This window comes from Bactrocera neohumeralis, chromosome 4 (assembly GCF_024586455.1).
Source record: "Bactrocera neohumeralis isolate Rockhampton chromosome 4, APGP_CSIRO_Bneo_wtdbg2-racon-allhic-juicebox.fasta_v2, whole genome shotgun sequence".
NCBI classification, from domain to species: domain Eukaryota; kingdom Metazoa; phylum Arthropoda; class Insecta; order Diptera; family Tephritidae; genus Bactrocera; species Bactrocera neohumeralis.
Genome location: NC_065921.1, coordinates 60,991,238 through 61,003,628, shown reverse-complemented (window position 1 = coordinate 61,003,628; position 12,391 = coordinate 60,991,238). Strand labels below are relative to the sequence as shown.

The window sequence follows — 12,391 nt, the reverse complement described above, 5'->3', positions numbered from 1 at the left end:
GATTTATTTTTAACCTTTTCGTGTTTGAGTTGCTTACAAAATATAAAGAAACGACAATCGATTAATATCTATGATGATCTCTATTCAGTATATTCAAAATGGCAGACAAGAGTTCTTTTTAGTTTTGTGACCTGCTAACTACCAGGTCTCAATATTTTGAGACTAACGCTAGAGACTGTTTAGTGAATAGTAACTAGTCTCAAATTGAGACTTTGCCTCAAAATGTCTCAAATAGAGACTAGAGACTGGTTACAGAATCCCGCTATTAGTCAATATTGGATTTCATTTTTTATATACAAGAACTTTATTCTGATCGTTCAGCTTGTATGGCAGCTATATGCTACAGTAGTTCGATCTGAAAAATTTCTTCTGATATTGTAATTATGGTTTATATAATAATTTATGCGAAATTTTGTGTTATACCTTGTCTGATGAAAAAGATTTTCATACAAGAACTCAATTTTGATTGGCCGATATCTCCAGAACTGAGGAACTACTATGAACAAAAATATTAAGACCTTGTTCATAATTTTAAATTTTTTAATTTATTCTTCAAAATCTATGTCATTGCCCTCAAAACAATCCTCCTTGGCCCCAATACGCTTATGACAACGTTTTTTTTCCAATTTTCGAAACAGATGTTAAAGTGAATTTCCCGAATAGCTTTCAATAACATTTAGTGTATTCATTTGACTCAAAACGGTTCTCACGGAGCGGTCGGTTGCCTTTTCGGTTTGACTTTTCTGAATAGCCAGAATTCGCACGCAGTTAAATCAGGCGAATACATATGGGGATTGCGGCATGAAAAATTCACTAAGAATGAATGCAGTATGTGACAGTGCATCTAATCAAAAACACTTGCTCGCAACAAACAATTATCACCGAATACCTTTTCCAACATTCTGAACGTTTCGACACCTGAAATTTGATTCCGCACACGAATTTTGATTGAATTTCTTTGTAGAATAATTTCACTCATCGTAAATTTCGCCGAATGTACTTTTTGCACTTCATAAAGACAAGCATATACTAAAATCTAATAATTCTTTGATGTGACGTTTGGTTCAGAAATCACATACAATCATAGCAGCATAGAAATATTTCGACTAATTGGGTTTTGCGCTCAGTAGAGTCTTCGACGTTTTTTTCTGGGTGTTGCAAACTTCGTAGCTATTTTAATATACATACCTTGTTCAAGGTAGATAAATAAAAAAAGAAATATATGTCAGGCAAATTGCAAAATTTATTTCCTTATTTTAATTCATTGTCCTTTCTTTGTACGATATTTGCACACATTGTAGCTTAAAAGCTTAATATTTCATTATTACTGTGGGCTTTTAGTAAATAAATTCCAGCTCACACATTTTGTTTCATAAATTATTCTATTAATAATGAATTCTATGTCTCTATACAATTATGTAGATGTAACTAATGGTATTTAATCTCGTTATATTTTCATTTCAGGTAATTATCATCTAATTGGGGTCTTAAATAAAAAAAATTAAGGCAATTGCTGTAGAATTTATTTGGAACTGTTTTTATGTGAGTACGTAAAGTGAAAGTGAGAAGAAATTAATTGTGTGCTGCTTGATTTACCTGCGCTGCGCTTACCAAACTTCTTTGATTGATCAACATAAATATATCCTAAAGAAAGCTCACCTGTGAATACTGACTAGTTTTGTGCTCACATATTTTAAACAAAGAAAATTTACTTCAAAAGCACAGAAATAGGGTTTTTTTTTAGTAGGGGAAGCATCGTAAGCCGGAGTGCGAAGCTTTAATCGGCTAAACTTGACCAACTCTCAACTCAAGACTCTCCCACGGAATCACCGGCTAAGTATTTCTTCGTGGGAGAGACAAGACACTTAAGTCTCCTCAATTGCGCGGACTGACGGACGCCTAGTCTGTTGAAAAATTCTCTGTTTTGTCATAATGAAGGCTGACGCTTCGCTGACAGTTTTCCATTTATCAGTCGACTGACACATGAGTGTCGTTAAATTATCGACCGTAAAACTACCACCGGGTGTGGTTTTTAGTTTCAAAAATCGAGGGCAATAACATAATACATATTCAGAGGCGTCTATAACTGTCGGACAGTTGGGACCAATGTCATTGTGAAATCTGTAGCTTCTAATGCACCCATGTCCACTAAGTATTTGGGTCAGATGAAAATCCGGGTCCCCATCTTGCTGCCTATCCACGAGTGGATGTCCTTAAAAATCGATGGGTCAGGCGCCTTTTGGATGAGGATTTCCACCTCTGTTGCCACATTTTGGTATTTTTGTTCCCTAAATTGGTACTTAAATTTTACTTTGGGGTTCAATATTACTCCCAAATACTTAAGCTGCGGCTGTGAAGAAATGTCGCACTCTCCTCTTCCACGTTCCTGGTGCTTATGAGTAAAACTTTTGTTTTGTGCTTAGCCAGTTCCAGACTTACAAAGGAGAACCAGTGGCGTAGACCATTTAAGCACTCATTGCATTTATTCCTTAGGTCGAATAATTATTTAGCCGCTGGTACTACTATAAGTTGGTTCTGTCTTCTCAGCAAACCGTCATAAATTAGGTTACATAATAGTGAGTCTAATACTGAGCCTTGGGGTACCCCACTCAAAATAGAGTATCTCCTGGTGTTCTCGTCAGTCTTATATTTTTAAAAGTACTCGTTATAATGTTTATGAGGTGCTCAGGGGCGCGAATTTCATCAAGGGCTTTGCTTTCGTATGTCCATTTTGCCGAGTTGAGCGTATTCTTGAAATCCAGGGTAATCAGAGCGCAGCGCTTTTTTGAACTACCTTTCCATCTTTTGCACTTACTGCACATTTCGAAGTAACGATGACTTCTCGTAGTGCGTCAGTAGTGGTTCGCCCTATTGTCTCATATATATAACGTTCGTCCGTGTAAGTTGTAACTTGAGAAAAAGTTAAGATATCTCGATAACAAGGGGCATCTGTGGGCTGAAAATCTCTTTAGGATCCCTATTGACACTGAAATAGAAATCGGAAATTAACCCCGTCCACTCTCCACATAACGGTACAGTTAAAAACTACTTAAATTGCAATAAATCAATGACTAATAAAATTTTACGCTTAAGATGGTATGAAAGGGTTTTATGTTCGTCGGTGTAAAACTTGGACTATGAGCGTGACACCCCCTACTTTTAGCGGAAATCACATGTGTCGGGAACCGCCTGACCGTTTTCGACTAAATTAAGTCCGTGGCATTCTTTTGACATCACTATGACGTAGTGTGGAATGGGCGAAAACGGTTTACAACCACAATTTTAAACTCCATTTGATTATTTTACCTTCCAGTCTACAAATCAAGGGGCAGTTCACAAATCACAAATAATGTCTTTAGACTTTGCCACCTTATGACTAAAAATTCTCCTAATTCAACCAAAACTGTTCTCGCCGCTACGTACGGAATATGGCGACCCCAGAACCTATAGTGGACTTTTGACCGAAAATATCGGTAAATGTATGGGATATATAATTGAAAATTCAGAGAGAATCCTTTCTTGACAATAATAACTGTGTGTGTCAAAAATGGGTGGAATCGGGTCAGTACTTCCTTGAGCCCCCAAATACCTAATATAAAGATTTCGAATTTTCAAAATATATCGGCCAGCATGTAAACTATCTCTGAAAATAAGAGAACGTAGTTTACTAATAACAGTGTATCTTTGAGCTTTGAGAAGATAAAATCGGGTCGATGCTACCCCAACTTCCATATACTACATATAATGATTTTCGCTTTTCTTACAAATATATGTATGTAAGCATGGTTTCCGATCCACTGATTTTGATTCTGCGATTTTCAAGAGTATAAAATGTTCTGTTGCAACCGAACTTAGCCCTTCCTTACTTGTTTTTTTTAAGACTTTCGTACCAATTAATAAAAGTTTTCACAAATATAGGCCTTCGAAAGCTTTCAATCAAAGGCTTTCACAAGGCGTAAAAATCTTTCACAAACATAATTTTTAAAAAGCTATGTAATACCTACAAAAAGCTTTCAAAAAAATTCTTTTTAGGGTTTTCAGAATAGAAAATTTTAGCAGACTTTCAGAAAAACGTTTACAAATAAGAGGTTTATAAAGCTTTTTCCAAATAAACTACTTTTCCTGAAATCAGCCTCGTCCTTACAGATCATACTACTATGAAATGCTAAAGAAATAAAATAAAAGTTTCGATTGAGTAAACCTACAAAATAACACTCAAAATAAAATACTTTCTTTTGTATGCAAATACTTAACATGTCTTTCGACAAACTCATTTATGTAAGAAGCCGTGCCGACGTTGCTAAGATAATATTACGCTGAACTAGAATATTTTCGCGTGACAAAGTGAGAAGTTAAATAACGGGGTATTTCACACCAGTAACTAGAGTAGTAGTAGTTATGTGCATAAAGATTGTAAGTGGAGGCAGGAATGTAGAGAGTTGACAAGAGTTTACTACACGCTACGGAATCAAATGGAGCGTCTTTTTCACTATGTTCATGCATGGAGCTCTTCTCATATTTATTTTAATATTTATTGCTTTCCACTTTTTTGTTGGCCGCAAAGAAACTCTATTTCCATCTCATTGTTGTAAGTGCGAGGTTCGAAAATAAAGACTATCTTAAAAAGACATTAGTGCCTGATCCCCCATAAGCAAATATACAGTGGAAAGCTCGATGGCTCAAATGTAAACATACACTTACACATATAGTCAGAGGGCACAGCTGCCCTTTAGAAAACTTGCTTAATAAAAGTATTATATACTATATATTTATTTTTGGTGGTTAGTAAGTTAGGTGCAAAGGAGGTCCAAGAATATTATTTGTACACGTATTAGGTTTTCAAAGAAGCTTTGCGCTTATGCGTTGTTTATGCGAAATTGATAGAGTTCTTATCACACATTCTGCAACAACACACTTCCCGAAAGATGAACAGGTTGGGCACCTTATATACTTCAGTAAGTGATATTGTTGGAGCAGGTGAATCGCGCTAGATATTTTAATGCTTGTTTTATATGAAGGACTCTGGCAAAAATATGAACTTGCGAAATATTTCAACTAGATTTGATAAATATTGACAAGTCGTCTATACAGGAGAGGTCTTAAAATGAGTCAGCAAAAAATGTCATGAGTGAAATACATCAAAAAATTTTAAATCATAAATTGTTTCTTGTAATTTCTTACTATAAGTATATTTTCTTCTTTACAGCATACATATATTTTAAATTTCTCTCTATCGCTCTCACCGCTTAACCTCAACTTTTATTTCACTCTTTTTATATTTACAACTGATCTCTATTGTTGTTGGTGTTTGTTTTTTAACGATTTCTATGAACAGGGTGTACAAAGTTTGTTAAGAAGTTTATCACACCCAGAAGGAAACGTCGGAGGCCCTATAAAATATGAATTTATAAATGATTAACGTGACGTGAAGCTGAGTCAATGTAGCCATGTCCCAGATATCTTCACAAAATTCCATACGGATTATTGTAAAAGTGGAGCAATCTGTAAATGGTTCAGATGAGAGTACTTTAGCATACAGGTGGTATCCAAATTGACCGATAAAAGTAAAGTAAAATCCATTTTATAAACTCGAGTGCCATATGTAATGCACCTTGTGAACGGTATTAACGTTTTTTCGCCCAAGTTTTTCCATTTAGTTTAATATAATTGAGTATATAAAAAAATTCTCAAATCGTCATCCTGAAAATTTAATACTCTTGTTTCGTTTACAAGGTCGTATATTTAGTTAGAACCTTCGTAAATATGCCGAGTTTAATAATTTATTTTAAAAACTATTTTGAAATTACTCCTAATGTTGTATAGTCGTTTCTACAGAAATTTACCGGAAAAATACTAGATTTAAAACTTTGTCTTCTGCCAAGCTGTTAAAGCTTTTTGTTTGTCCAGCGCGGTTGTGCTTCCAACTGCATTAGAAACGAAAAATCCAACACTATTACAGAGCAGTTAAGGCCTCCTAGTACGGATTGATACATTTCGAGGTTCCCTATTTAAATGTGTATTATCCTTGGAAAGAACATTCTTTAGTATTTATTTTTATACCCTGAACAGGGTATATTAAGTTTGTCACGAAGTTTGTAACACCCAGAAGGAATCGTCGGAGACTCTATAAAGTATATATATAAATAAATGATCAGTATGTCGAGCTGAGTCGATTTAGCCATGTCCATCTGTCTGTCCGTCTGTCCGTCTGTCTGTATATATCTACTATCCTCCGAACTAGTCCCTCAAACGTCATTTTCTCTTCAAGAAGCTGCTCATTTGTCGGAACGGCCGATATCGGACCACTATAACATATAGCTGCCATACAAACTGAACGATCGGAATCAAATGCTTGTATGGACAACTTTCACATTTGACAAGATATATTCACGAAACTTGATTTATGTTATTTCCTAAGGCAACAATATAATCTCCGAAAAAATTGTTCAGATCGGTTAACTATAGCATATAGCCGCCATACAAACTGAACGATCGCAATCAAGTTCTTGTATGGAAAACTTTCACATTTGACAAGATATATTCACGAAATTTGGTATAGATTATTTTTTAAAGCAACAATGTAATTTCCGAAGAAATTGTTCAGATCGGTTAACTATAGCATATAGCTGCCATACAAACTGAACGATCGGAATCAAGTTCTTGTATGGAAAACTTTCATATTTGACAAGATATATTCACGAAATTTGGTGTATGTTATTTTTTAAGGCAACAATGTAATCTCTAAAAAACTTGTTTAGAACGGATTACTATAGCATATAGCTTCCTTACAAACTGAACACATAGTTACTAACAGAAATGTACCTGTGAAGGGTATTTAGCTTCGGAGCAACCGAAGTTAACGTTTTTTCTTGTTTTGAAGATTATTTGCTAACGGAAAATTAAATGAGAGCCTTGAATCTTTTCAGGTTGCCCTTCGTCCCAAATGTGGTAATTTTGCTTGTTTAAATACCCATTGAGCCAGAAATAAGCCTTATCTCTGAACAAAATTTGGCTCGAAAACGTTGAATCTTCTTCGAACTTATAAAGAGCCCATAGAGCCGAGCGATGTTGCTTGGGAAGGTTGAGTGGCTTTAGTTCTTCCACAAGCTGTATTATAAACGCTTTAATATAAGATCTCGACGTAAAATGTTCTTTACAGATCGTGAATTTTCACAATAAACCTGAACGATTTGTAAACCTTGTTCGGGCCACGATGAAATGCCAAACAATACTGAACAAAAATAACATGACGAAGAGGGTATTAAAAAAGTACCTCTACTTAAATCATCCTGCTAGCTAGTATGCAGGAACTATTTCCGATTTTTTGTTTACTTTTTGCTTGCTTTTCTAATCTTTTGTGCACAAAAAAATGTTTGAAGTTTTCTACGTAAAAAACGCCCGTTGGTGGCTTTTATCGCTCTAGGTGTGCGAGGGTACGGTATTGCTTGCATCTTTCCTATTTTCTTTACTTTTCTCCTTGGCCTCATCCACACATTTGTTTGCGAACATATTTTTGTGCATATGAATTCAAAAGAAGTCTGTGTTAGTCTTTGTGCTCGTACATACACACATATGTACACCCATAAAATGGCAGTCGGCCAACAAACAACGTGTGCGACTTAACTATTTCGGAATTTATGACCATTTGGGATTTAAAGGAATTTTGTTGATATGTTTAGCACACTACAAAGACACGAACACATTCACATACGGGCACAATGCGTTTGCACTTACCGTTCGGCATTGCAACAACTATTGTTTCGGTATCCTTGTTGATGAGTTTGTGTTAACACAAAGGCATTTCCAACGTTAGCGTTTAAAAGCGAACATTTGCTGCACTTTGGCATGCATTTAAAGCTATCCTTATGTGTGCGTGTGTGTATTTGTACTTATATATTTGTAATCGTGTGAGCTTTGGTAAGCTGCTGAGAAATCTCGATTTTAAGTGTGAAAAATAAAAGGATGTATTGCGTTGTTATACGTAAACGTGGTAAAAATACCACAACAACAAAAGCAGTGCTGCCACGTATACCTACAAAAAAACAACCAAGCAAACATTCATACCGCTGCTGATGTTGTTGATATGGCAAATTCTGTAGTTTTTGTTCCTATATTTGCGGTTGTTGTTATTATTACTACTTTTGTTGTTTTACCGTCCGGCGCACAGTCAATGCCAACGCGCTAAGCTACAAATTGCTTATATTGCATTTGCTATTTGTTGCAAACGTGGCATGCAACATGCGGCCGAATGTTGGAATACGGCTGTACATGGCGATTCACTTAAGCCGCTGGAAGTTGAAAACTGCAGTCCATACTTTCTGTTCTTGTCCTTCTCCTCTTCTAACGTTCACTTTTTGTTCCCGGTGTAAAATTGTCATGAATCTCCATGCAACAGTATTGCAATTTATTCGCCAATATGGATTACGTCTACTCATGGCTTGTCGCCGTTGTAGTTATTGTTGCTGTTGCATTAGAACCCACATAATCGTACTCGTATACTACGAAAATGACGTTTCAACAATGGTTTGCAAGCAAGAGCTGATTAGCTATTGCAGTACGATTTGCACAAATCCAAGCACAGAGACACACACCCATGCAAACACGCATGCGCTCCGAGCTATAAAAAATACAAAATGTATGACGCCTAAAAGTAAGATTCTTCTACATATGTAATTTTTGTGCACATAGGAATAATTCGGATTTTTTATGAGTACAAATTTCTCATGTCTCCTATTTCTTTTGTGGTTAGGAAATTGCATTTCCATAAATCTTTTGAAAATAGCAACAGCAAAGAACTATGAATAAAAAACATGTTATAAATTATGGAGCAAAATGCTTTTGATGATGCTATGAGATTTTTCTTTTCCGGCGTGTGTGTGTGTTGACTAAGTGCGGAAGTAGAATTTTTTATTCACTTTGTTTGTATATTAGTGACCTATCGACCTGATATTATGCCATCGTCCTTTTGTCCCCAAAAAGCTGCTCATTTGTCGAAACCGCCGATATCGGACAACTATAGGTGCCATACAAATTGAACGATTTAGCATTTTTTATGTTTTTTATTCTCTCAAGACCTGAACAAAAAATCCAATAGTATTATTCAAAGTACTGCGCACCTTCTGGCAATTCGTGGATTTCATCTTAAAAGAATTGCGTCGGGATGGTGGCCATTCTTTGTTCTGATGTGAACCGTTTTCCAGTGAGGTCATTCTGTACCTACCGGAAAAAATGTTAATAAGTTTCCAAGTCTCTATTTTCCAAATAATTTTTTACCAGTCTTTTAACATGAGTTCAAATTTGCTTTTATGAAAACTATTGCCTAGTCAGAAATTCTGGATTTTAATCGCCCATTAGTGGTTTAACCCGGGCTTGGAAGCTTATTATACAGCACACCCTACTGTTCTCACAAAGCACAAAGCATTACCTTGGCGCTATGGCTATTCGCCTTTCCCGTCGATTTTTTTGTAGCGTTCAAACAACATATCTTACGTGCCAAATCATCTTTCAAAGTCCCTCAGCTTTAATTTATTTGGCAATTTTCTCGCCTTGGAATATATCCTGCTGCTTTGAAACGTTTTTAAATAGCTACTTGTGTTACTCATACAGATTCTGCAATCAACATCTACCAATAATGACTTTCAGCATAGGATTTCTTTCGTTTTTCTTGATATTAAGACAATGAGGAAGAACTCCCTGCAAACATAAAGTTATATACATATACATAAATAATAAGAGTTACGAGACGAGTTGAAATCCGGGTAAGTGCCTGTACGGCCGTGCGCCATTCCGTGAAAGCTGTCACTATAGTAAAAATTTAGATATCATGTTTCATGGGACACGAGTTACGAATCGGACCACTGCCAGGCCCACAAAACCCCATTAATCGAAAATCTAAAAAGTGCCTTAACTAAGCAGAAAACTTTAACTAAGCAGAAAGTAATAGGATTGAGTCGATTAAAAAAATTCGAGTCGATTAAAAAAATTTATGGAACTAATCGTTACAATTCTTTAAAAGCTTATAAAATAGGCTCCTTCTGCGTCGATACAGCGATGCCAGCGCCATTTCCAAGAATTAAAGGCGTCTAGAATGCATTCTCCGGAATAGCCTTGGTGAATGCTGTTTGGTAGCTGACCTGGTGCCACCAAAACACATCACTTCTTGTTAAAACAAAATCTGGGTAAGCATGCTTGATCATATTCAACGTCTCTGTTGTAGATTTACCGAGTTTCACACAGAATTGAATCGCGTACCTCTGCCCTAACGAACGCTGCATTTTCGGCTTGTACCATTCACAGCCGCTCGTTCGTTAGCCGTCTACTGAATTTAGTCGATGCGCGAACATCAAAACAACCTTGAGTGGGAACAATTGAAATGCACTATTACTACAACAAACGATCCTTGAGTTTAAATACCACAATAACAAACAAAGCAAATGTATCCAAGCAAACAATATATGTATATGTAAAGAAACCTAAACAAATTATAATATTCTGGATCTAAACAAACTATCAATCAGTAATAAGTAAACATACTAGTGTATAAATAGAAGTAAAAACCATGTTATAAGTTAGTCTTAAGGGTATTAATAAAGAGTAAACAATTCGATGCAGCTCAAAAATATATTCTTTTGACTTATTTTTACTTCTGGTAAAAATTAACTCGCGCCCGAAGTACAGTCGCAGCGAAAGAAAATCGGTTCGATTACTTTCCTTTATTGAAATCGCACCACAACTTTTTAAGAATGAAGACGGCAAAACGTGGGCTCCAGTGAATATGGCTCACTTTTTGCAGAAAATATCGGACTATCTGTGAGAAATATTCGGTTACACATATGAACATGACACTTCCTTACTTGCTGCAATTGATGATCCATTTCGAGGTTCCCTACTTTTTAAAGAAAAAATACCGAAACTTCAAATTTATTGGGGAATGTTTTTAATACTCGAAAGAAAATTTTTTGGCATTTATTTTTAGAAGCTATAAAAAATTTCTGCGAAAATGTTGCAATCAAATACTATTATAAATTCTTGTTGTTTTCAGTTTAAACAGATTTATAATGCATTATGTAACATACGATGATTTCTGCTATTTTCATAGCTCTTGCTAAATATTTAATGTCCATTGGAATAATCAATTTGCGAATGCTGTTCGGGTTATCTGTGAAACATTTTAATTACGCTAAACGCGTTTCATGGCCACTCTAAGCATTTTGTCAGCTTTTATTCTCTCAAACTCTTTACAGTGGTTCTGAACTTTCATTTTACTTGTGACACATATGTTGGCGGCACTTTCACTTTTCACTATGAGTTTCAGAAACAAGGTAAAGCCAAATATTCGTGGTTCTGTATATTGGCAAACGCCTCGTTAGCCGTTGCTGCTGCCGCCCCTGTAGTCATAGAACTCTGAGTGCTCATCTAATAAATCAGAGAGCGGCGATGACGTAAAAAGTCCCAACGTTATTTACAAACAAGTTATATTGTTAATGTGTAGGTGGACGCGTGTGTTTAATACTATTTACTGGTGGAAATCGGGAGTAAGCAGTAACTCCATCAGGCGTCTAATTAACATTAATACCGACCGGAACTAATTACATCGGCACATACATCGACACACTTATTATTTATTAGATATGTAGAGTGGCGCATTAATCCGCGGAGGTTACACATCTCAGAGGCTTTGCATACACACACATATACGTAGCTGGACGGGAGCCCCTAGCACCAAATACATATGTATACTCTCATAAACACACACGTTTGGGCTAAATCATCATATACGGCAGGCAGCACATGTGCTGGAAGTTTGTTGTTGGCAGCTGAAGACAGTTATTTGTTTATTCATAAGTAAAAACAAGAAAAAACGTTAACTTCGGTTGCACCGAAGTCAACCGATCTGAAATTTTCTTCGGAGATTACATTGGTTTAGAAAATAATATATACATTTCTGTATATCTTGTCAACTATGTGTTCAGTTTGTATGGAAGCTATATGCTATAGTCAACCGATCTGAAAAATTTCTTCGGAGATTACATTGTTGCTTTAGAAAATAATATATACCAAATTTCGTGAATATATCTTGTCAAATGTGAAAGTTGTCCATATAAGAACTTGATTCCGATCGTTCAGTTTGTATGGCAGCTATATGCTATAGTCAACCGATCTGAACAATTTCTTCGGAGATTACATTGTTGCTTTAGAAAATAATATATACCAAATTTCGTGAATATATCTTGTCAAATGTGAAAGTTGTCCATACAAGAACTTGATTCCGATCGTTCAATTTGTATGGCAGCTATATGCTATAGTCAACCGATCTGAACATTTTCTTCGGAGATTATATTGTTGCTTTAGAAAATAATATATACCATATCTTGTCAAATGTGAAAGTTTT

At 35.8% G+C, this 12,391-nt stretch overlaps 1 pseudogene; it reads left to right on the top strand.

Moving 5' to 3' along the window:
• LOC126754595 (cubilin-like) overlaps window positions 1-12,391 on the top strand; it is a 295,041-nt pseudogene that overhangs the window by 63,558 nt on the left and 219,092 nt on the right.